Source organism: Jaculus jaculus, chromosome X (assembly GCF_020740685.1).
Source record: "Jaculus jaculus isolate mJacJac1 chromosome X, mJacJac1.mat.Y.cur, whole genome shotgun sequence".
Lineage (NCBI taxonomy): Eukaryota > Metazoa > Chordata > Mammalia > Rodentia > Dipodidae > Jaculus > Jaculus jaculus.
The window spans coordinates 98,304,243-98,330,691 of NC_059125.1; the positions used below are offsets into that span (position 1 = coordinate 98,304,243).

The 26,449-nt window shown below is 39.0% G+C and overlaps 1 protein-coding gene across 1 annotated transcript in view; it reads left to right on the plus strand.

The window, feature by feature from the left end:
- Positions 1–411: 411 nt before the first annotated feature.
- The window catches only part of Il1rapl2 (interleukin 1 receptor accessory protein like 2), a 1,146,491-nt gene continuing 1,120,453 nt past the window's right edge, over positions 412–26,449 (plus strand). The window contains exon 1 of the mRNA XM_045139829.1: positions 412–1,530. The gene's annotated coding sequence lies outside the window, so the exon portion shown is untranslated. The remainder of the gene's footprint in view (positions 1,531–26,449) is intronic.

Consider the following 26,449-nt stretch of genomic DNA (forward strand, 5'->3'; position numbering starts at 1 on the left):
CTGACATTTAAGAATCTTTGAGGTGGGAAAGAGTTGTTTTGGTACCTGAAAGCTTAAAAATAAATAAATAAATAAATAAATAAATAAATAAATAAATAAATAAATAAATAAATAGGGTGCTTACATGTTTTATAAAGCATTAAGTTCTGGTGGGAAGGAACCAAGCAGGAGAATACCTGGCTTGATTCGGTGTCTGTTCAGTGAACTGGGATCGGAAAAACTGGAAAACTTCGCTTTAGTGGCTTTCCGCACCTGCACTGACTCCAATGCTTCCCCTAAACCATTTGCTCCAGCCTGCGGTGAGGACGCTAGACGGCGCTGCCGGGACATACTTCCCGTCTCCCTGAAAGGTAAGAGAAGCGCGATCTGAAACTAGGGAATGGGAGACTTAGGGTTGGTAGCACCCCCCTCTCATCACTTGGTCTCCCCTCCTGGCGCTCCGAAATGCAAAGGGGTGTGAAAGAAGAGGAGGAGAAGTAGCCTCGTCCACGACGCGCCAGAGCCGCTCTTTCTAATTTGCGCCTCCCAGTTGCAGTCAGTCAGCCCTGAGGCACCAAACTGTTAGCTACAAAGCCCCTGCTCTCTCGGCGACTTCCACTACCCTCCCACTCCCTCCCTACTCCAGGCTCATTTTGGAGGCGGTAGCAACTGTGGCAGGTTGTGAGGCGAGCCTGGCGCTCACTTCCCGGGGTGCTGCTCTCTCTTGGGAGCTAGGAGTGTGGGTTCTGGCGCAGTGGCTGGAGTGCTCCGGAAGCCGCGCGCGAGGGAAGGAGTTCACACCTGCCGCCCGGTCCGCGGCGCGGAGCGGCTGAGCTGGAGAGGTTTCCTGCTTTCAGGAGCAGGCGTGAGTCTTCAGGGGAAGGTCCGGCCACCAGCTGAGACGTCCGAGTCCCCGCTTGCACCTTACGCCCTGGATGAGGAGCAATCGGAACCACCAAAGTCGCGCAGAAGAGGCTGGGAAGCAGGCTACTGAAAGTCCAATTACTGAGCAAAGAGGTGGTAACCTGCGATTCTAACTAAAAGGCTCTATGATTGAGGATCCCACCTTAACCTCTCCCTCTAAAGTCCACGAAAGCTTCTCTGAACTCTAGAAGTTTCCTGGCATCGTTTTTGGTCGCGGACTGAGTAGTGGAGCGAAAGGGCGGGACGGCTGGGCAACTTGGGGAGCTACTGTCATAGGCTTCTGGCAACCTCTTGGCCCAGAAAGCCCAAGCCCGCGCACTTCTGAACTCCTCTTTGTTTCGCTCTGGACCTGGAGCTACACGCCTGAGACCCGCTGGACATTGCTGGTTGTTTCTCACAACTAAGGTAAAGCCGCTCCCAGTACCTGGAGAGTTGGCTCCCTCTGGACCAGAGAACGCGCTGCACTCTCAAGTGCCAGCAGGGAGCAGACAGGCTGAGGCCATCGGAGACACTAATTCTCTGGCAGTCCTAGTCTTCCCATTTGGAAACGTGACAGTTTCCTTTCTCTTTTAGCTCTCCTTCAAAGTTTATGGAACAGAGCTCACAGGGCTAGGGGCCCTTCCCCCGGTAGGAGCGTGCGCGCGGCGTGTAAAGTGCAAAGGAGCCTGTGCCTTGTATTTCTGCAGTGGGATCCTTGGGGTCTCTGAGGGTGGTGCGAGGGCTTTGTAGCCTCAAAAGCAATTTTCTACTGGTTACTTCTTGCGCTCCATCTTTCTGCAGGTGGCCAAAAGAGCAATCCATAGCGGATGGGGTTCAAGGTGGCTACTGGGTGGAGCAGCAGGGGTCGCCTTAGTGTGTGCAGCGCTTCTGGGGATTCCCCAAGAAACAAGAGACAGGGGAGACAGGCTGGTCATCTGGAGCCATCTGTTTGTTTGTCCTGACAATTTGAATGGGTGATCTTGCGATACCCCCTTCTTATCCTGCACCCCCACTGCCCTTTGAGTGGGGATTTTCCAGGTTGAGTGAACGTTTTCTTGTTGTCACTCAGGCGCTAGGGTGGCAGGTTTCAGTTGTCCTTCAGACTTCTTGTGATGGAATCCCAGAAAGGGAGAGTAGGAACATTTACTTTCAAGTGACTCACCTTCCTTTGAGGTTGCTGCAAGCGGAGTAACCCTGTTGATCTTTTACCATCACACATTAAAAAAAATGTTTTGCCAAAGAGACCTGGAAAATTAAGTGTATTTTACAGTTATCTGCTCCGTGGGTTTCTCCTGTTTAACCCTATCCTCATTTTTGCAACCTACAAACTTAGGGAGAGACATTAGTAAACCGTCATTTAAAGCTCCCCTCTCTCCCAAATTTTGCCACTGGGCTAAAGTACAAGAAAAGTACTTTTGGATTGCAAGCTATGCTGGAGCTTGCTACTGCAGGTGGTGATATTTGGAAGAGGATCGTTTTAAGAATGTTTTGCTCCAGAATAGGGAATCATCACCTGCTTAAGACCAATATATTCAATCACATCCTGTGTATATTTTCAAGAAAAAATCTTTGTCTCCTTTGTTGGCCAGTAGAACCAAGTTGTAGATTATTAAACACAAGTGGTGAAGCCGGGGCGGATCTGAAGAAGGGAGAGAAAAGATGTGTTCTTGAAGGCTTGCAAATCAGTTACAAGGTCTCTGGGAGGGGAGGAATTGAATGTCCCGGACAGGCGTGGGGAATCAGGGACCACTTAACCAGCTGATACTCCCTGTCCCTGAGGATTTGAAGGTAATAGTGCCAGTGTAATGTTCTGCTACAGGACTATGCCTACAACCTCATGGACACTTCACTTTCTGCTTTCCTCCTTGTCTTGCTGTTCTAAATGCATTTTTCTCAGCATTCCCTGCTTCCCCAGATAAGAATCTGGCAGTTACCTTGGAACCTAGGGAGAGTGGAATTCCCAGGTGTCTCTGAACCTAGGCTTTAGCAGAAATGCCTACCATTGCCCCCTTCCATCATTTTTTTTTTTTTAAATTTCCACTGCGGATCGACCTCCCCTACAGTGCCACTGCTGTCGCACTTCGCCTGAAACTGAAGTAGTGGCTCTAGCTCTGAGCAGGATCACTGGCTACAGATACACGCTCTCCAATTTGCTGGCTGCCCTGGGCTAAACAGCCCACAGTTACCTGCTGGAAGCAGGTGATTTAAATAAAAAAAAATATTTAAGTGTGGCCAAAAGGCTATAACATCAAAGGCTCTGGGCTCACTCACATTACCTCCAGCTAGTGAGAAGGAGGGGCAAGTAACTTTGGATAGCCTCGGTGGTACCCCGCCACAGCTGCCTCTGCTTCTGCCCCATAAGCTGAGGCTAGGCATTCAGAAGAGCAGGATTGGGATTTAAACAGCTTTGCAGGATAGCTGTAGTCTCCCATTGCAGGGTAGTCTTAACTCAGGCTGAGCAATGGAATATTTTTATTTTCTGAGTTCTTGTACTGCTCTGAGCAAAAACTAAAAGGGTCATTTGGAGTGTGAAATATTGAGGTGGCCTTGATGGGTAAACAAACTCAAGTCAGAATCGAGATTTACCCAATAGTTTCCTGACGCACTTCCTCAATTAAGCGGAAGCTTCTGGATTGCCAATAACCAATAGTAAAGTCCATATGCAAAGTGTTGCTTAGTATTGTGAATTGACTGTGGTTCCCTGAGACATAGCCTGAATTACTCAATGAACCTTGTGAGTTCCACAGGTGTGAAATCAACTGATGCTTCATTTACTTTTTTTTTTTAAAAATTTTTATTTATTTATTTGAGAGCGACAGACACAGAGAGAAAGACAGATAGAGGGAGAGAGAGGGAGAGAGAGAGAATGGGCGCGCCAGGGCTTCCAGCCTCTGCAAACGAACTCCAGACGCGTGCGCCCCCTTGTGCATCTGGCTAACGTGGGTCCTGGGGAACCGAGCCTGGAACCGGGGCCCTTAGGCTTCACAGGCAAGCGCTTAACCGCTAAGCCATCTCTCCAGCCCTCATTTACTTTTAAGAAGACAAGCTCAGGCTGGAGAGATGGCTTAGCGGTTAAGCGCTTGCCTGTGAAGCCTAAGGGCCCCAGTTTGAGGCTCAATTCTCCAGGACCCACGTTAGCCAGATGCACAAGGGGGCGCACACATCTGGAGTTCATTTGCAGTGGGTGGAAGCCCTGGGGTGGCCATTCTCTTTCTCTCTCTATGTGCCTCTTTCTCTCTCTGTCCATCACTTTCAAATAAATAAATAAATAAAAGTATACAAAAAAAATTAAAGAAGACAAGCTCTGTAGGATCCAATTGTATAAAAAAGAGTGTGTTAGAAAGTGACAGTTGCAGGTTTAACATAATAAAATTCGCTATATTAAGTACATTGGCTTATATAATTTAGCTGAGCGATTCTGTAAAACATTTGCTATTGTTGCTAATGGGAGAAAACTGAGAAAGCAAAATGAGCCAAAATCTGGTCAAAATGATCATACACTTCAGTTAAAATGAAATTGTGTGCTTACATATGTTCATCTACATGTGTGTTATGATGTTATGAATGGGTTCTATGACAGGTTGTAGCAGTTTGATGATACTTCAAGGGGGAAATATACTTCCCCCTATATTTGGCTATTTCTGTAGCTGTGGTAGTAATAATAATAATAGGTGCCATTCAAATATGACATATGCTGTCTTCTTCACTTTGAAGTACCCTAAAACTCGTGGTAAAATTGTACTATAATAAAGTAGAAAATGTAAAACACTCAATGTTTAAGCTCTTCAGTATTAAGACGTGGAATTAAGAACAATCACCACCCAACCCTAAGCTGTGGCCATGATTTCTAGCTGTCCTCAGCAGCACATCCTTCAATCTCTGAAACTTGTCCCTTGAGCCTAGATCAGGAAGCCATGATCAGAGCTAACTTGACTGAGAAAGGTAAACACTGATTATCCTGAACTAAGTATTGAAAATAAGCCTGCAATTATGTTGAGGCTGAACGACCAATGTCAAGGAAATTTCCAAAGTATGTCATTACCTTTGCAATGTACAAAGCTGATACAAAGATGTAATGCATAGTTTGTTTGTCCAAAGTCACTCCAACTCCTTGGGTTAATTCAGTTTGTGGTAGCTTCTGATGAGAGTAGAGGCCTTGAGTGAGTTTACTGGGGATGAGTTTCTTTTGGGTTTCCATGACTGTAGACTAGATTCTATGTGCCAGGTTTACAGAGTTTGATCACTACCTTCATGTTTCCTGACAAACCTTATATCTTCATGTTAGCATACCTTGGCCTCTCTGCTGAGCTCTGCATTGTTACTTTTTCATGATTTTCTTTAATCTTCTGAGTAGCCTATTGGCATATAAAATATATAGTCATTCATCAGTACCTGTAGATTTGTTCCAAGACCCCAAGGATACCAAAATCCATGGATAATAAAGGCCTCTATTTATAAGATGGTATAATATGTGAATATAACCTACACATGTCCTTACGCAAATTTAAATCATCTCTCAGTTGTATTTAATACAATATAAGTGACATTTAAGTAATTATATTGCATTGTTTATGGAATATGTTCAGTAAATATGTATTTTTTTCTTAATGGTTTAAATCCACAATTGTAGAACCAATAGATACAGAGGAACAAATAAATTAAAACATTAATTTGACATTTTCTTTCAAGCAAACTTTTAGTTTTGTCATCTTTTAATGATCCTACTATTCCCTGTTATTAGGACTTCTGATCTCATTCATCTGTGATTCTTGCCTGCTTCATCCATTACTGCCTTGGTACATCTTATGTTATTAAATGCCTTGAGTCTTGCCTCTGGAATGGATTATGTGCCTTGCAAACCAACTGCCACCACTCAGTCAGGTCCTCTGTATTCTTGACCTTGCCTATTATACAAACCTCTTATTATTGTCTTTTGTTTACTCTCCATGTTAATATATCCTGTATATTTTGACTAATCTTCCTGAGAACCATCTGGTTTTTTCCTTTAAAATATCAGATACCTTTTGAAAGTATGTTAGGTGGTATAGACAGTGATCAAGTCTGGGGTGGAGACTCACACATCATATTTGAGGGATTGGATTTGGTGGTATGTGTTAACTACAAGTTCAGAAAATTTACATCATCTTTTCCATAGCAAGGGACCAAAATAGTATGGTGTTTCCCTATCAGTTCACCTTTTGAGACTGCATCTTTTATAAGTCTTTATTATAAATGACTATTTCTAAATGTGTTTTTGCTTGATTGAATGTGTGTTGGTGTAAGAAACACTGAAATCGCTGTACTTGGTTATGAAGTTTTATTTATGCTGTGCTTGCTTTATATGTTATTCCCTATTCTGGTTTTGTATTTTGCTTCATGTTTATAATATTAATTGTGTGAAGTGAGTAACATTTGTAAGTTGTAAAATTTTTTTGTGGGCACATTTGTGTGTGGGTATATACGCGCGCGCGTGTGTGTGTGTGTGTGTGTGTGTGCATGTGGAAGCCAGACATTGACTTTGGGTGTTGTCCTGGATTGGTCTATGTTTTATTTACTAAGAAGAGCCCAGAGCATGCTGATTTGGCTATTCTAGCTAGACAGCATGCCCAAGGGATCCCTTTGTCTGCCTCCTGAGCATTAGTATTGCAGGTGGACCATCACACCCAAGTTGCATTTACATGGTTGCTAGAGATTTGAATTCTGGTCTCTATTCTTGTGTGGTGAATGCTTTATTCATTGAGTCTTCTCTCTATCTCACCATCTCAACTATTTTTGTCAGATAATTGGATATTTATATCACTACAAACACCAAAATAAATTATATGAAACTTGTCCTACTATATATAAATTATACTAAAAATTATAATGATTTGAAGTACTGTAGTATTTGTACAAGAATAGACAGTTTAATATAATAGCCCGATGTCCACAAAATAAATTCAGGTAATGTATGAATTTAAAAAAAAATGATTAAGATATCTCAAATTCATTGGAAGGAGAAACATGTAGTTTTCATTTATTTGATTGGACATCAGGGATAGTTATAGAGGTGAAATTTAATAAGGCCATATCTGTACTCATTGTTTAAACCAGCTGGATTAAATAGGACTAAATGTGAGAAAATTCAAAGCAGAAAGATATTCAAAATACTTTGTTTTAAACATTAATTTTTTTATTTATTTGAGAGAGAGAGGGAGAAAAATAGGGAGAGAATGGGTGTACCAGGGCCGCCAGCCACTGCAGACAAACTCCAGGTACATGCGCCACTTTGTGCATCTGGCTTATGCGGGTCCTGGAGAATTGAATCTGGGTCCTTTGGCTTTGCAAGCAAGTGCCTTAACCACTAAACCATTTCTCTAGTCCTATTTTAAACACTTTCAATTGTTTGTAGCCTTGAGGTAAATGATTTTTCCCTTACATTTTAATGAAAATTAAAGCCATAAAGGAAAATATTTAACCTTCAAAAATGCCACAATCAAGGTTTACAGAGTAAAAAAAAAAAAAAGCCTTGTGTTTATAATAGGTAGATATACATGTATACATATATGCATAAAAAGAGTGGGTTCATCCATGAAGAGGCCAGAGGACAACCTTGGGTGTCATTCTTAAGAATAATTGTCCACCTATTTTTTGAGATAGGGTATCTATCTCCTTGGATTGGATCTCATCAATTAGGTTAGAGTGGCTGGGCCATGAGCCCTAGAGAGCCTACTGTCTCCACCACGCCAGCACTAGAATTACTTGTGCATGAAATCATGCCGAGCATTCTTATGTAGGTACTGGGAATTGAACTCAGGTCCTCCCTGCTTGCAAGGCATGTACTTTATTCATTGAGCTATCTCCCTAGCTCTGACAAAATATAAAAAAGCAACTACAAACCAATAACAAGCTAGATCTCATTAAAAAATGGAGAAAATAAATTAAAATGACATTCCCAAGAGAATACCAGACTCACTTTGGAAAACAAAACAAGAAAGAAAAACAGTCAAGCCAGGTGTGGTGGTGCATGCCTTTAATCCCAGCACTTGAGAGGCTGAGGTAGGAGGATCAATATAGCTTTGAGGTAAGTCTGGGATAGAGTGAGTTCCAGGTCAGTCTTTGCCACAGTGAGACCCTGTCTCAGAATAAAAATAAAAACACTCAGGCTGGAGAGATGGCTTAGCAGTTAAGGCGCATGCCTGCATAGCCTAAGGACCCAGGTTCGAGTTTCCAGGTCCCACGTAAGCCAGATGCACTTGGTGGTGCAAGCATCTGGAGTTTGTTTGCAGTGGCTAGAGGCCTTGGCATGCCCATTTGCTTTCTCTCTTCCTCTCTCTCTCTCCCTCTTGCTCTGTCTCTAATAAATAAATAAAAATAAATCTTAAAAACTAAGAAAAATAAAAACACTTAAAGGCCATAGTTATCACATATCATATTGTGAACATTTTAAAAAATTTATTTATTTATTAGAGAGAAAGGGAGAGAGAGAGAGAGAGAGAGAGAATGGGCACACCAGGGCCTTCAGCCACTGCAATGGAACTCCAGACACATGCACGCCCTTGTGCATCTGTCTTATGTGGGTCCTGAAGAATTGAACCGGTATCCTTTGGCTTTGCAGGCAAACACCTTAACTGCTAAGCCATCTCTCCAGCCCTATTATGAACATTTGAAAGTACAAACCAGTCTTGGCTAGGCTGTAGGATATGCACCATTTAAGTTAGTCCATTTCTAGACATTGAGTTGACATCTGTGGAAACATGTAAAACACTTTTTATGATATTATAATTTCACTAAGAATTTATTGAGAAAATAAATACAAGTGTTAAATATTTACAGACAAGATAGTTCACTAATGCTTTTCATATTGTATCAACTTTTTTTTTGAGGTAATGTCTCACTCTAACACAAGCTGACCTCCTCGCCATATAGTTTCAGGCTGGCCTCAAACTCATAGTGATCCTCCTACCTCTGCCTTTAGAACGCTGGGATTAAAGGCATATACCACCACACCTAGCAGAGAGAGAGAGAGAGAGAGAATGAGTACATCAGGGCCTCCAGAAGCTGCAAACAAATTCCAGATGCATGTGGTACTTTGTGCATCTGGTATTACATGGGTACTGGGGAATTAAACTCCAGTTTTAAGCTTTATAGGCAAACACCTTAACCACTGAGCTATCTCTCCATCCTTGTAACAATTTCTTAACAATATGCAGAAATGCATTCAATACATAGCACAACATCAGTGAACATCATGCTTATAAAATTTATAAGGTAATGTAGTCAAATTTAGATGCCAATTTCAGGAGGATATGATTAAATGTAAATGACAATAGAAAGCATGTAGTAAGTAACTTTGGAGAAGCATTTTCTAATAATAATTATGAAAGAAGAAATAAAGAAACTCAATAGATAATTTCACACAAACATTGAAAATGTATGTCTAAAATATACAATAGAAAGATAGTCAGAAAAAAATAAATGTGGTATATGATAGATGCAGGCCTATATTTGCTCTGGAATGCAACTTTGTATGAATTAACTGTACATAAATAAAACAAATGTTATTGGGCTCTTATATTATAAACATGTAAGTTGTATGCATATATACAGCTATCACATAATTTCAGGTGCCCCTTCTAATAATACAGTGTTTCTGGAAGGCTGTGGATTGGTGGGGGAAAGACCACACATCATAATTTTCTGATTTAATTAGACAAGGATAATGCCTCTTAAGGTGGGAGCAGTTACAATATATCCTAGCATGGACTTTTCCTGCTTTGTAGCTCCCTATAGAATTAGGGCTGCCAATACCATTCTCTGTACAGGGAACAGTCTTGCTAGACCCAAAAACATTGCTACTGATTCCCTTGGTGTGCAATTAGGTTTTTTTGGTTGATGTTATTGAAATCAGATTACACATTCCTGTTTGGGGTAGAAAAACATAGGCAATGCTGACAATCTGGGGCTTTCTACATAAGATGATGTCTAAGAACTAACAAGCTTTCCTGGTTCCTGACCCAATTATAGCATCAATAAGTTCTCATCTGTCCTTATCTGGGGAAAGAAAGCAACATTCCATTTCCCTTAGCTCTACTCCACAATTTTTATTTACTCTTATTATCCTGTTTTGGGGTGCTTCTTTTCTTTTCTTTTTAGGCAGGGTCTCACTCTAGCCTAGGATGACCTGGAACTCACTCTGTAGTCCCAGATTGGCCTCGAATTCATAGTGATACTCCTACCTTAGCTTGGATTAAAGGTATTGGCCACCATGCCTGGCCAATGAGCACTTCTGATACTGAGTTCTGAGCACTGTTCTAAGTGCTTTATTTTATACTCATCATTTATCTTTTGGAGGGAGGGTGGTAGTATGTGTATGTGTATGTTTGGGGAGAAGTAAAAGAGACTTATACATGGTGAGAAAGCATTCTATCACTGACCCAAAACCCCACCCTGGTATTATATTTACTACTATTTTTAGAAGAGGCATCTAAAACAGAAAAATTTAATATTTTTCCTGTAGTCACAGAACAATTGAAATAAATATTCTGGAGTTAAACCAAGCCAGAAAACCATGTGTTTAAATATGATACACAACTATATACACGTATACTTGTTAGGAGCATTAGCAGGCCATTTCATGCACTTTTAAAAATTTTCTATAATTAGCATGTGTGATTTCTGAATCACAAAATACATGACATGAAAAATTCAATTAAAGGTTTAGATTAAGTCAGACATAATTTTAATCAACTCTTTTATTTTGTCTTATTTTCTTTTTTAAAAAGTGTCCTAAAATAATCGTGCCATGGTGCATTTTAATCAAAGATCTCAGTTATTAATTGCAGGTGGTAATTGTATTCTCTTCACACAAAAGTAATTAAAGGTAACTGCATAACAGTCCTAGAACTTTTGTTTTGTAAGGTAAAAGGTATAATAATGTTAAAGCTGAGCCTTGTTAGTGCATTATAATAATGCTGGCTTCTTTATACAACCTAAACTTTGTAGTATGCTCTTCTTGCTGCTATTCTTATATAATTATAATTCTAGGTTTGTTTTATAGCACCAAACCTATCAAGAAAATTCCCCATTCTTAGATCAAATCAGTGATTACTTTCTATGCTCCATCATCTATATGGTTGAACTGTTCTAGCAAAGGTGATACTTAAACTAAATAAGAGCCTGGTCTATAACAGTGTCTAGGGCCTGAAGAGTAGCTTCTAGGAAGACTATACATAAACCCATTCATCCTTCTCTCCCATCTTTTCCCATGGTAGCTATTTCAGCCATTCATCACACATCTCTATTCAAACACACTTGCATTTTCCATCTTTTTGTCAGACTTCCTGATTGTATTTATCCTTTCCCTGCTTTCTCTGCTTCCATGTTCACCTTCTCATACTCAGCTAATTCCCCTAGAGTTTTGTTATAGGTAAAAAAAAATCTATTATGTCCCATATTTTGGAATTCCATGCCATTAGTTTTCATCATAGAGAACTTAATATTAGAAAATATGGAGGATTTCCCCCATTCTAACCAAGAGAAAGGAATGTACAGTTGTGTGTTTGTGTGTGTGTGTGTGTGTGTGTGTGTCTGTGTGTGCACTTGAACTTTTTATGGTCTACAAAGGTTGAAAGAACTTTTATCCAGCTCTTATTTTCACTAAGTAGAAGGCAGTATCATTTGTTGAGAGAAAATCAGGAGGTGGATAGGAAAGAAATCTGAGGTGTCCAGTTGAAACATTGAAACTTGGGGAAAAGAGACATTAGTAAACAGAAGAGTACATAGGAAACACTGAGGCTTCAAATGAAAAGAAAGTTATATGCACAGTTTGTTCAAGTTCTGCTCAGGTATGGCAATGCAAGGAGGGGACGGGTGAGTTGATCCAGATCTGTGGTTTTTGAGAAGGATTCAACAGGATAATAAAAGAGTTGAAGATAGTACAAGCTATGGAAGTAATGAGCTAGAATGAAAACTGTATAGGAATGGAAATAGCAGGACAGGACAGGTAATTGGAATTGGAAGGTAGAAAGAAAGCATAAGGTTGGATAGGGTCTGCGTAAAAAGAACCTACAAACATGGTGGAGAGACAGGGTATCAGTGGCCTGGGCTCATATGAGCAGACAGAGTCCAAGACCTAAACAAAGAGGACTTCTTGGTGAAATAGCAGCCCAAGGAAAGTGGGGCAGCTGACTCTCTACTAACAAAATGAAGAAATCTGTCAATAATGGGCATAGGTTTTTCACTGACCAAGAAGGCAATAATAAATATAAAAAGGAAAAAAGATTAGAAGGAACTCTGTGGTGCTGAATTAGAAATATCAGTTAAGATTATACTATTTATACACATATATAAGTATATATATGCATATCTTTTGTATATATAAAGTGATATGTTATTTATGAAATGATGGGGAAATTTTTGGAAGGATTATTTTCAAATTGATACATGATCAGGAGAAGGCATAAAGGAAAGAAAGAAAGGTGATTAACTTTTTTTCTTAACAAGTTGTTTTCAATTAATTATAATAGGTCACTAACCTTATAATAAAAAATTTAAAGTGAGGGAAATGAAAATAATAAAATGGTTCCCCCATTTTTCTTTACTCCATGGTAATAGGTTTATGCTCAATATTTTTGATAGCCATAGCAATTTTCATTTAGAAAAAAATTCTACTACTATTTAGTCATAGTGGTCACTTACCTACTTTATAATTTCCCTCTGGTAGAAAACTTGGCAGAAGGTATTTTCTAGAAAAGAAAGTCCTGGGACCTTTAAATAGATCACAGTTGTTGTACAGAGTGGTTTCAGGACCTTGGGTAGGAAACACCACTACACAATTTCTTTAGTCACCAAAACCCCATGGTAGAAACCTGTCTGTCACCATCACCCTGGAGCTGGTTATGAGGCTAGCAGTAAGAGAAATATTCATATTGTTGTTTCCTCTGAAATTTCTGCTGGCCTTTTAAAGATCTTATCTTTTAACATCCATATCAGTGCCTAGTGGTCTACAGCTAATTAGAAACTGATATAAGAAACTGATTATAAAGGGACTAGGGAGACATCAGTGGTTAAAGACACTTACATACAAAGGCTGCCAGCCCTGGTTCAGTTCCCCAGTCACATTTATGTAAAGACAGAAAGGCATTCGTTTGTAGTGACAAGAGACCATGGGTCTGGAGAGATGGCTAAGCTGTTAAGGCACTTGGCTTCAAAGCCTAACAAACCAGGTTCTATTCCCCAGCATCCACATAGACCTAGATGCACAAAAATGTGGCACATCTGGTTTGTTTTCAGTGGCTAGAGGCCCTGGTGCGCCCACTCTCTCTCTCCTTGCAAATAAATAAACAAAATATTTTAAAAAGATGGTATTTTAAAAAAGAGAGACCCTGGCATACACACCCACATAAACATACACACACACAAATAAGTAATTGAATATATTTTTTAAATTTCATTTATTTATTTATTTATTTGAGAGCAACAAACACAGAGAGAAAGACAGATAGAGGGAGAGAGAGAGAATGGGCGTGCTAGGGCTTCCAGCCTCTGCAAACGAACTCCAGATGCGTGCGCACCCTTGTGCATCTGGCTAACCTGGGACCTGGGGAACCGAGCCTCGAACCGGGGTCCTTAGGCTTCACAGGCAAGTGCTTAACCACTAAGCCATCTCTCCAGCCCGAATATTTTTTTATGATTTCAACTTTAAAAAAAATATTGTGTATATAGCAGTTTATATGCTTTTATCCCCTCACCCCTGCTCCCATTACCCTGGGAGCTCTCTTCAGTGGGGTTATGGTATTCACTGTGGGGTCATGAAAGCCTCAGTCAGTCCCAGTGGAATAGAGAATGGATCACACCTCAGGGTATTCCTACCCACTCTGTGGCACTTATAATCTTTTGGCTCTCTTTTCCTTAATGTTCCCTGAGCCATGGAAGGACTGTTAGCAGTGTGATTTAGTGTTGAGTTTTCTGTATCCTCAGGATTTCTACTTTGATGGGTTTTGATTTATTACTATGTCTGTCATCATCACCTCAGAGCTGGTTATGAGGCTAGCAGCAAGAGAAATATTCATATTGCTGCTTCCTCTGAAATTTCTGCTGGCCCTGGCAGATTTAGAGGTGGCAAAATTTTGTGGTGAGCAGTTGGCTATCTTCTTGTCATATTGATGGGTCTTCATTCTCCTCCATTTTCTATGCCATCTATATAAAAAAAAATCCTACTTTTATTCTCCACAGAGCAGTGGGGGATTCTCTTTGAAGTCTGAGTTTCCTGACCATGGGATTATGACTTGGTTTCAGTACCAGATATGAATTCTCTCCCACTGAGTGGGCCTCATATGTTTTCATAGAACAGTTGGTTACCCACAGAGGCTGTGTGCCACTATTACACAGGTGTCTAGTTCTTGTATGACTGGTTCATTTCATGCTGTTGGTGACTGTTGTTCTTCAGTGGCTCACATTGGGCTTACTAGCACTATGAATGCTACATAGGAGGGATCTAATTTCCCTTTTCATCCAGTGTGGTATTCCAATGTACTAGGTCCCAAGCCTGTGGTGTCTTAAGCACCACAGGGGTCTTGCCTTTTAGTTCTGACAGGTAATCAAATGTTTTGGCAATGGCCTATGTTGTTTTGGGGATCTCATGGGGCTCCCTGGCCAATGGCTCACTCTAGGGGGTAACCCCATTCTGAACCTTGGAATTACCAGCCAGAGTCCTTGGTTTTAAGGTTAAGCTTTTCCCACCTTCTACAGTGTGCTTCTGTCTGGACTGTCCTCCCCCTTTATTAGTAGTTATATCTTGTAGCATGCTAACCAGAAGGAGGTTTTATTTTATGAAATTGATTCATATTGTCTTAACTTTTGTGCAATATCCTCCCCACCTTCCCTACTTCGTTCCCCTCTAAAACCCTCTATCCCTCCCCTAGCTGGCAAGTAACTCCACCTCTCCTCTCTCCCTATTTCTTCTCTATCCTAGTCCCATTCTAGTTTTATTCCCATATCCTGATGCTTGCTGCTATTTGCATTCATTACCAATTGATCCCAGTTAGGAACTACAAATGAGACAATACATGCAGCATTCCTCTTTCTGTGCCTATGTGATCTTGCTTAGAATGATTTTTCTCCAAGTCCACTTATTTTCCTAAAAATTTTATTATTTCAGTGTTTTTATTAATGCTGAGTATATATAATTACATTGTATGCATGTGCCACATCTTCATTATCCACTCATCCATTGATGGGCTTTTGGGCCGATTCCAATTTCTAGGTATAGTGAATAGAGCAGCAACAAACATGGCTGAGGTATTTCTGTAGTAGAGTAGAGTCTTTAGGGTATATGGCCAGGAATGGTGTAGCTGGATCAAATGGCAGATCTATTTTAATCTTTTTAGGAGTCTCCACACAGCTTTCCATAGTGATTGTACAAGTTTTCACTCCCATCAGCAGTGGCTAAGAGTTCCTCTTTAGCCACAGCCTCTCTAGCATTTTCTGTCACTCAACTTTTTGATGAATGCCATCCTGACTGAAGTGCAATGAAATTGTTTGAGTTTCCATTTCTCTGATGAGTAAAGAGGTCTAACATCTCTAAGTGTGCAGTGGCCAATTTTCTTTCTTTGAGAATTCTCTGTTCATTTTTTGCTTGGGTTGTTTGATTTTTATTGTTTAGTTTTTTTGAGTTCTTTGTAGATTCTAGATATTTGACCCTTGTCAGAGGTATAGCTGGTGAAGATTTTCTCCCATTCTGTGGGATATCTACTGACTCTGTTGATGGTTTATTTGTCTGTACAGTAGCTTTTCATTTTCATGAGGTCTTGGTAGTTGAGTGTTGATCTAATTTCCTGTGCTACTGGGGTCTTATTCTGGAAGTCTTTCCCTATGCCTATGTTGTTTGTGCAGGGTGAGAGAACTGGGTCTAATTTAATTCTACTCATGGTTATCTAATTTCTACAGTACCATTTGTTGAAGATGCTGTCTTTTCTCCAGTATATATTTTTGGCTGCTTTGTCAAAGATGAGGTAGCTGTAGTTGCTTGAATTTAGAGATGAACTTTTATTCTATTCCTTTGATCTGTGTGTCTGTCTTTGTGCCAATGGCATGCTGTTTTGTTACTATGGCTTTGTGGTAAAGTTTAAAATTAGGTATGGTCATACCTCTAGACATATTTCTTTTGTGGAGGATACTTCTGGCTATCCAAGGCCTTCTTGCTGCTGACTTCCCTCTGGCTTGTTCACTCCCTGGCAGCTGTCATCAGAAAAAAAAATAATTTTGAAAATAAAATGGTTAGTAAATAAATTACATATATATGAATGAAATATTGATTCTTGCTACAGAATGAATGAGTTTTGAAAATATTAGGCTTAATAAATGACACTAGATACAGAAACCACATGTTATAAGATACTCTTCATATGAAATGCTCAGTGTAGGCAAATCAATGGATAAAGCAAATTAGTAGTTGCCTATGGTCAAACTTAATTCATGAAGTTGGGCAAATGAGACATAATTGGTAAGTGGTATTGAGTCTCTTTTGTGCTTATAAAATGTTTATAATTGATGTTATGGTTACATAACTGTGAATGTGCTAAAATTACTGGATTACATACTTTAAATGGATGAATTTATGCTATAAAAATCATATATCAGTAATACCAATATGTCTATATAGGTATTATACTATATAGGTAGATAGCTATAAAATAGTTTGTCACCATTACCTATTGACTATTCAAAAAATTAGGAAAAAGCATTGCAATCTTTAATATAAATGGAAGCTAACACATGCCATGTTTTAGTATCTTTTAAAACTTTTTACTTACAAATTTCATAAATACAGCCAATATGCCATGATCATAATCCCCTCCCACCACTAACCCCTTTTCCTCATCCCAAATCCTCCTTCGGTTGAATTCCTTCTTTTGAACTACTCTCTCTTCTACTTTGATGTCATTTTTTCCTCCTATTCTGCAGGTCTTGTGTTTGGTTAAATGGGTATATTATGCCCACCAAATTGCCCTCTAAATGCATATGTTTATGCCCATGTTACTCATGTTTGGTTAGAAAAGCTTCTTTTTACAGGTAGTGGTGACCACTGGGTGACTCAAAAACTCAACATAGTGCTGAGAAGAAGTAATAGTGGAGTATTCAGTACTATGTGAGGGATCTCCAGCACACCCTCCAAGACTCAAGGACCATTGTGGAAGAGGTGGCAGAAAGAGTGTAAGAGTCAAAGGTGGAGGAGTGCTTATAATACTGTCTTCCACATCCAAATTATCCTTGATAGTCATGTAGTTTCAGTAGCAGTCTTTTTTATTCATTCATTTAAGTAAAACCTTTATGTTCCAACTCGGGTGGGTCTTATCAGTGCATCCTGAGGTACAATGAAGGAATTTCTTAGTTGATAGCATATAAACATTTCTTGCATTTGCTTTAAATTTAGGATTTTGTATGCATTAGCACACTAGGGTAGCTGGTGTGGCTGCTCTTGGTCTTATTAGGTTTTGTAGTTGTGTAAATAGCAGGAGAGATTACTTTCTTTAAAAATAGTTCATAAGAGAATGCTACTAATGAAGAATTATTAGCACAGAAAGTGGTATATTTTAGATTTAAAAAAAAATAAGAATGACCTTTAATTTTCCAGTCTTCTAAAGGCACAGATGTCCCCTGACTATGACCTCAGGGTGAACTTTATGTTCTGTTCTTTATTCTGCATTATGGAATATAAGTCTTACTTCATGGGAACTGACATGTTCCCTCCTTTAGAATATAAGAACATTTAGGAAAGAAGTATTTCTTTCTCAACTCTGTGTTCTGAGATATTAATACAGTGCATGGTACCTATGAGCTCTTAATGGATGTTTAATGAGAGATGACCCTGTGCAATGTTTCACCTGGGGTGCTAGAGAGACCCTGGATAGCATCCTTCATTCATATAAAATTATCATCTTGCCTTTACATCCCCACAGTTCCTGAAGTAATTATTCAGATTCAGCCTCTTGCTACATACACAAAGGCATGCTTCAAAAAAAGTTTGAAATGCCTAAATATCAATCACATGCAAGAACCTACTAACTAATGGCTGGTCTATAAACTGTGTGAAGTGGTTAGTAGTATCTGGAAAAGTATACACACACACACATACACATACACACACACACACCTCTTGCAGAATATAGATTGAAATTTAATCTAATTCTGTTTGGTTTCAACACTCATATTTATAAGTCTTCATAGAAAAAGATATTTGTGAGCCATGTACACTAGTGAAAAAATTGGCCTAGCCACAAAATGTGCCTGGAGTTTCTAAATGGCTTAGTACCTTCTTAATAAAGATTATAATTTGAAGCCATGGTTCTTTTTGCCTCTGAAAATTAGAAGGAAGTAAGATCATATGACATGAGAGTAATTGAAAATCTAAGCTTGCTAGTGCATTTGCTTTGTTTGGGAGAGCACAAAGAAGTTGTTGGTTATATTTAAAGGTGCATAACTTAAAACATTTTTATATTGTATAACACCTTACAACTTTTATGACACTTGTATATAGAATTGGAGTGTCAGAGCAGCACTTTAAGATAAGCAAAGTATGGTACTGAAATCATGGTACTGTTGACCCAAAAGACACAGTTCTTGCCTCAAAGGGATAAGAGAGAGTTTATCCTGGATCCAAATATGAATGACCATGCCCTGGAAACATAGTTTTAGGTTAACTGCACTTTCATGTTTGTATATGTTAACAATTTCCTGAGGGTTTTATAGTTACAGAACAAAAGAAAGTCATAAGTCAAAGCACTTTTCAAATACATTGGCTGATAATCAGGTAGGCAGGTTACAGCTAAGTCAGTGGGGGCAGTGTTCATCATAGGCCTCAGATGTTATTGACATTCTTAGCCCTTGGGTTGTTAGAAGCTATGAGTCTGTTAGTGCTTTCCAAAACCATCACACCTGATGTCACCAGAATGATAGGTCAAACAGAGATGAACAATAAATGGTTATTAAGGGGCTAAAATAACCCAAGGTAATTGGGCTCTGATCTTGAAAAATTCCATCTCTCTGTGGTCATAGGAGTTCGATTAGTCCATTTAGCCTTATTGGAAGTACGTGCAGTGGATGTAGATTTTCTGGGAATTTTAGTTCATAGCACCATGAGACACTCAGGCATCTACCAGCAAGTAGCTTAACTGACCTGCCCTACTTGATAGGTGGTAAACATAAGATACAACAGAAGCCATTGGTTGGCTGAATGTAATACTGAAGGTTGTCCTATGGGAGACACTCAGTTTAAATTGTCTAAAGGCACTCAGAGGTAGAAAGTGTTACTAAAACTACTGGCAAGGATTAGAACCTGAAACCTCTGCTTTGGAGTACTAATCACAGACTTATCTCACCCTCAGTACGGTTTAGACACACAGTTTGACTCTTTCCTATCATTGACTTTACTATAATCTTCTAAATATATATAGCTTATTCAGCCTTCAAAGCAGTTAAACCCCCATCAACAGACATAAAATTTCTTGGTCTGACAATCTTTCTTTTATGTTGCCTTCAGTATTTCAGATTGCCTGAGGTACCATATTGATTAAGCTACATACTGGAGAACTAAATATATGTAGAGTATTATATGGCTCCCCCACTGAGCACAAAACTGTAAATTAATGGATCTCTCATGTTGACATCATAAAGTATGTAGGCCTGAAGCCCAACTGTATTATTCCTTGCAGGACCATGTATTTTACTTGTAATGCCCATAAAATGAATAGTTGTTCAAGTGTAAAACTGTGACAGAACATGGATGTTTATATAGGAGGTGACACAGTGGGGAAAGGATGACAGAGCAATGGCAGAGAAAGTGAAATGCCACAAAGGCCGAAGAAAGTAAATGATAAAATGGATTAGTAGCAAGGTAACCTGTCACTTCAGAGGTCCTGGCAAGTTTCAATTAGTATTTCAATCCTGAATATGGTTAAAGGTGATACATGTTTAGGAGTTTTGAAATCAGTATTTTGTGGCTCTGAGTATTAAGGGATATAACTGATTCTGTTTCAGCAGAGTAGTGTCAGGTAATTTGTGAGATTAATTAGGGGTCCTTTATATCAGGGGGTGATTCTATATATGTGGGGGAGGGCTCTGATATGAATGGAGCTGAGAGAAACAGATTGATACAGCTGTCTCCCTCCTCCTCCTGAGCTCTCTAGTATATTGTTCTATCTTTAAAAGGCACCCCTCTCCACCATCCATTTTAATACACACAAATTCTCCAGTCAGTATACTCAGGGAATTCATCTAAATTTATCTGAATGTGACTCCTCCCAGATCTTAAATAATTGCTACTAATCTAAACTGCCCTTTAGAGTATGAAACTTCATTTCCTGCAATAGCCAGCTGTCAGGTCACAAGTGATTTTTCTGTACACCCACAAGAATATTTTTTGGGTTGTGAAGTCAAACATACTGGTTATCATGTATACATTAATTTTTAATACTTTAACTTGACCAAAAGAAGTTTGTTGTTTAGGAGGGGCCTCCCATTTATTTTATGTTGGAAAAAAATATCTAGAGTTTGAATTCAAGCTTTTTCACTTTCTAATTCTATAAGGAATTTTTACATCTTATTTTTTATTCTGAGAAGTACTGAAAGTATTCTACTAAGAACCTTTTGTACCTCTTCTTTATACACTTGTTATTTCTCTTTATTCATGGGCTAAATCTTCTTCTTTTGGATCAAATTCTGAGGATTAAAATAATTTTAATCTATGAGGACCTTGAAAAGACCCAAAATAATATTCCAGGGCAGCGTTTCCGAACTAAATTTCTCCCTACTAGTCCAGTAACTCCGAGAAAGTCACTTTTGTGAGTCTACTTTAGTTACTGATGCAGGATTTTGGAAGTTCTAGAGAGGTTCCCCAAATTTATGAATCTCACTTTTGGATTCTATCCTATTTTTTTAAAATTTTTATTAACATTTTCCATGATTATAAAATATATCCCATGGTAATTCCCTCCCTCCCCACCCCCACACTTTCCCATTTGACATTCCATTCTCCATCATATTACCTCCCCATTACAATCATTGTAATTACATATATACAATATCAATCTATTAAATACCTTCCTCCCTTCCTTTCTCTACCCTTTATGTCTCCTTTTTAACTCACTGGCCTCTGCTACTAAGTATTTTCATTCTCACGCAGAAGCCCAGTCATCTGTAGCTAGGATCCACATATGAGAGAGAACATGTTTTTAATAAAGAATTGATAAAAACAGACTGATGATGGGTAAATTATGAAGTATTGAGTATATTTAGGGAGAAATAACCAATTGTTGGGCTTATTTTTCCCTTTTTTTCTTTAATTATGTTTATTCCATCTGTTATTTCCTTTTATTCTGGATAAGCTATTTTTTTATTAGTTATAGACATACTCAGCATATATACAGCATGTGCTACTACCATCCTTACCCTCATCCCCACCCCACCCCAAGGGGACCCTTCTTGTTGGGGATGCTGGTTATCTCTATGGGGATTGTGGGTCATGCATTGTGGGGGTAGCCATCAGTTATGGGGAAGAGGCAATGTCTCTGTATATAATGTCCCAACCTGTGGCTCTAACAATCTTTCTGCCCCCTCTTCTATGAATTTCCCTGAGTCATGTTGGGTTTGTTTTAGGTCTACTTCAGTTATGGGCTCTTGGGAGCCTCTGTTTCTCTGGATCTCTGATTTTATAGAAGTAGATCATCCTTAGTGTCTATCACCTTCTCCCTTGTGCTGCTATCAGGTTCACCCAGAAAGCAGCACTCTTGCTCTTTTCCCAAATTACTCTATGATCTCAGCTGGGGCCCTGGTAAAATGTGGTGGGTTGATTCTCTCCTTAGGTCCTGCATTCATCTGAAAAAGAAAAACAGATTCTCCAATGGGGAGTAAAGTCAGAACAGGTTAAATTGGAGAATTTAATAGTTGTAGGCCCTCTTGTAGTTCATGATTGGTGGGAACTTGATATTGGAAAATGAAATCCTTACCTGGACATGATTCCGACTTGTTTCCCATTTCCAGATATGGATTCCCTTCCACCGAGTGGATCTGTTAGCCAATCCAAGAACAGGTGGTTATCCACCATAGCTGTGTGCCACTATTGTACTTGGGTGAGCATCACATTAACTTGTTTGCTTCTGAGTAAATTAGTCCTCAGTTTGCTTGGACAGATGGCCTGCTTCCATTCCATGTGAATTTTGAGATTATTTTTTCTATCTCTGTGAAGAAAAAAGTTGGGATTTTTATTGGCATTGCATTAAATCTGTATATTGCTTTTGGTAAGATTGTCTTTTTGACAACATTAATTCTGCCCATCTAGGAGCATGGATGGTCTTTCTATTTTCTCAAATCCTCCTCAATTTCTTTCTTGAGTGTTTTTATATTTTCATTATATAAGTCTTTCACAACCTTGGATAGTCTTATCCTAAGATTTTTTTGTGTGTGTATTGCTACTGAAAATGGCACAATGTCACTAATTTCTTTGTCTGTTTCTTTATCCTTTGCATATACAAACATTACTGATTTTTGTGCATTGATTTTTTTTTCTGTTACTTTGCTGAAGGAATTAATGACCTTTAAGAGTTTGATATGGAGGCTCTTGGGTCACTTTCTCCTATCTTATTGTTTGAGCTAGGACTTCTAGTACTATGTTGAAGAGCAGAGGTGAGAGTGGGCATCTCTATGTTGTTCCTGATATCAATGGGAGTTCCTTAAGTCTTTCCCAGTTATGCATTATTTGGGCTTTAGGAGCTTTATTTATAGCCTTTATTATGTTGAGATGTAAACTGTCCATGCCTATTTTCTCTAATGTTTTGATCATGAAGTGATGTTATATTTTGTCAAAGGTCTTTTCTGCATCTATTGAAATGATCATGTGGTTTTTGTGTTTAAGCTCATTTATGTAGCATATTACATCGACAGATTTACATATGTTGACTGGCGGATAATACTTTTGATGTGTTGTTGAATTTGGTTTGCGAGGATTTTGTTCAGGATCTTTGTGTCTAAGTTCATCAGGGAACTAGGCCGAAAATTTTCTTTTCTTGTGGCATCTTTGTTGGGTTTTGGTATTAGGGTGATACTAGCTTCATAAAAAGGAGTTGGGGAGCTTTCCCTGTTCTTTGATTATGTGGAACAGTTTATGAAAATTTGGTTTCAGCTCTTCCATGAAGGTTTGATAGAATTTGGCTGTGAAGCCATCTGGTCCTGGATTCTTCTTTTTAGGGAGGTTTTTGATTACCTTTTCAATCTTGATGGGTGTGATAGGTTTGTTTAGGAGATTAATCTGCTCTGAATTTAGCCCTTATAGGTGGTATGTGTCCAGGAATTTATCTATTTCCTCCAGATTATCCAATTTTTTTTGTGTAGAGCTTTTGGAATTATGCCCTGATGATTCTTCCAATTTCACTTATATCTGTTGTGATAGCTCCTTTTTCATTTCTAATTTTATTATTTTGAAGCATCTCTTTTCTTTGCTTGATCAAATTGGCCAGGGATTTATCAATCTTGTTTATTTTTTCCATGAACCAGCTATTTGTTTCATCAATTTTCTTAATTGTTTTCTTAGTTTCAATTCATTAATTTCTGCTCTGATCTTGATTATTTCTTTCCATATGGAACTTTTTGGGTTAGATTCTTCTGGGTTTTCCAATGCATTTAGGTGGATGGTTACATTAATGATTTGGGATCTCTTTGTCTTTGTTATGAAGGCATTTAGTGCTATGAATTTTCCCCTAAGGACTGCCTTCATCATGTCCCATAAGTTTAGTATGATGTGTCCTCATTTTCATTCAATTCAAGAAATTTTGCAATTTCATTTTTTATTTCATCTACTACCCATTTGTTGTTTACATGTGTGTTGTTCAGTCTCCAAGAGCTAATGGAGTTCCTGGTGCACCTCTTGTTAATTTCTAGCATTGTGATCTGATATCATGCCAGAAATTATGTCAATTTTCCTAAGTATATGGAGGCAGGCTTTATGGCCCAGTATGTGATCTATTTTAGAGAAGGTTCCATGGGCTGCTGAGAAGAATGTATATTCTTTAGATTTTGGGTAGAATATTCTGTAGATATCCGTTAGTTCTAGTTGAACTATGGAATCATTGAGCTCTCTTACTTCCCTTTTTATTTTCTGTTTGGATGATCTATCTATTGCTGATAGTGGGATATTGAAGTCCTGTGGTATATATTCAATGGAATTTAGGATCTAGGAAGAAGGCTAGAGCAGAGTCATAAGCACATGGAAAGAAGGAAACATGCACACATATGGAAAACACAGTGTAGTCTGTGAGATTCATTCAAGAGAAATGGCTGGAGCAGAGCCACAAACCCATCAAAGATGGAACCTAGGTGCTTACATAGGGGGATTTAGAAGAGACACACACAGCATCTACCCTGAGCCTCCCCATTGAAGAAAGTTAAGAGGACAACTTGTGTTGACATTAAGATGAATATACAAGGGAAAATACCAAAGTAGAAACAAAGAAGTTCAGTTAAGAAATGAGTAATAAAGAGTTATACCCATGGTTACCTTGATCCTAGAGAAGTTACACAGGTAGCCAGCCCAGATTTAGAGAAAACATGGTCAATCTAGAGTGTAAGGGAAATACACAAATGGTATATTCAGAGACCAGAAGAAAATAATGCATGTAATTAAAGTGAGAAGTTACACCAACATATAATGCAAAGGCAAGCAGAAAATTGCTCATACCGAAAGTACTCTGCTCTCCCTGACAGGCTGTGTGTGAAGGGCAAGCCAGACTCATGTGTATCCAAGCAGAGATCACAGGGCAGGGCAAGAAGGAACCGAGGGTGCAAACAGGTGGGAAAAGCACAAACAAGCCTTTATAGTTATTGTAAATGGATTCTTTCTGCAGATTTAGGTATGTAAGGGGAAGACCTGATTGTTTTGTAGATTTAAAGGGTGGACCCCAGAGGCCAGGCCATCTATGTAGTAAGTTATATTTGTAGGCATCAAGGAAACTGTATCTGTGTAGATGAATAATGATCAAACAGGAGTTCTATTCCTGAGTTTCATTCCTTCAAGGGAGGGTTGGCATATGGGCGGCATCTTCTGGTTTCCTCTTTGGGCTTCTGTCCCTAACTGAAATTGACTGAAAGAAGCTAGCTTTCTCCTAAGTTTCCTACATTACTATATTTGCACATTGAAGGAAATCACGCTCTCTAACTCCAAAGGGTTAGGCATTAGATAGTTTAATGGATATAAAGGGTTTAGGACAACTCATGGTTTACTAGTATCACCGACACCTCGGATTATAGGATTATCCTTTGAGAACTTGCTGATTTAGTAGGCCTGAGGCTATGGGATAGGAATATGTATTCTAAGAAAACTCCTTGGTGATTCTAATGGCCATCTCCAAACTGGAAACCTTTTCTCCTCTTGATACTGGTTGCTCCTCCTCTTATTTATTTTTGGCTCTGTCTCTCTCTCTTTTTTTCCAGGCTGGCCTTTAACTCCTGATCTTCCTTCCCCCACTTCCTAAGTGTTGGGATTATAGGTGTCTGCCACCATACCCAGCTATAGACAATGTTCCTCAAACTTTAATGTATATTAGGATCACCAGAGAAGTAAGAGGGGCTTAATAAAAATAAAATTCCAAGGCCTACCCCTAAAAATTGTACAGTACTAGGTCTGGTAGGTGGCAAGTATGTAAATTTTAATTAGAGCCCTGGATGATTTTGATGTAGAGGATCTACATAGTACCCTTTGTGAAATACTGCTGTGAAGGAACCACCTTATTTATCACTGCTCCTTTTCTACTACATATATTTATCATGCTTAACATTTTTTTAAAAAATTGTTTATTCTTATTTATTTGAGAGCGACAGAGAGAGAAAGAGGCAGAGAGAAAGAGAGAGAGAATGGACATGCCAGGGCCTCCAGCCACTGCAAACGAACTCCAGATACGTGCGCCCCCTTGTGCATCTGGCTCACGTGGGTCCTGGGGAATCGAGCCTTGAACCGGGGTCCTTAGGCTTCACAGGCAAGCACTTAACTGCTAAGCCATCTCTCCAGCCCTCATGCTTAACTTTTAAGTGTTCTTAGGCTCTATTGGAATAGTTGTACCATGCAGGTAATGCTGCTGACTCACTTTTTGTAGGATGAAATTCATAAGCTAGAAAGTATTTTTTAATATTTTATTTCATTTATTAAAATTTTATTTTATTTGTTTATGTGAGAGAAAGAGAGAGAGAGAGATGTGCCACCTTGTGCATCTGGCTTATGTGGGTTGAGGAATTGGGTCTGTGTTCTAATGCTTCACAGGCAAATGCATTAACCACTAAGCAATCTTTCCAGCCCATATTTTTCAATCCTAGGAATGAATTGGCACAGATCTGTATCTTCTACCTACTGCTCAAGGGGATATAATTGCAAGTTGGCTGAAGGAGATCTAACAAAATTATCCCTAGCCACAAAAATAAAAAAATAAAAAAGCAATTTACCATGTAGGAAGATAACCTTTGACAATGAAAATCATATCTTTGGCTCTCTGTCATTAGCAGTGAGTTTACTAGTCATACATATATGAGAAGTGCAAGCAGAAGGAAG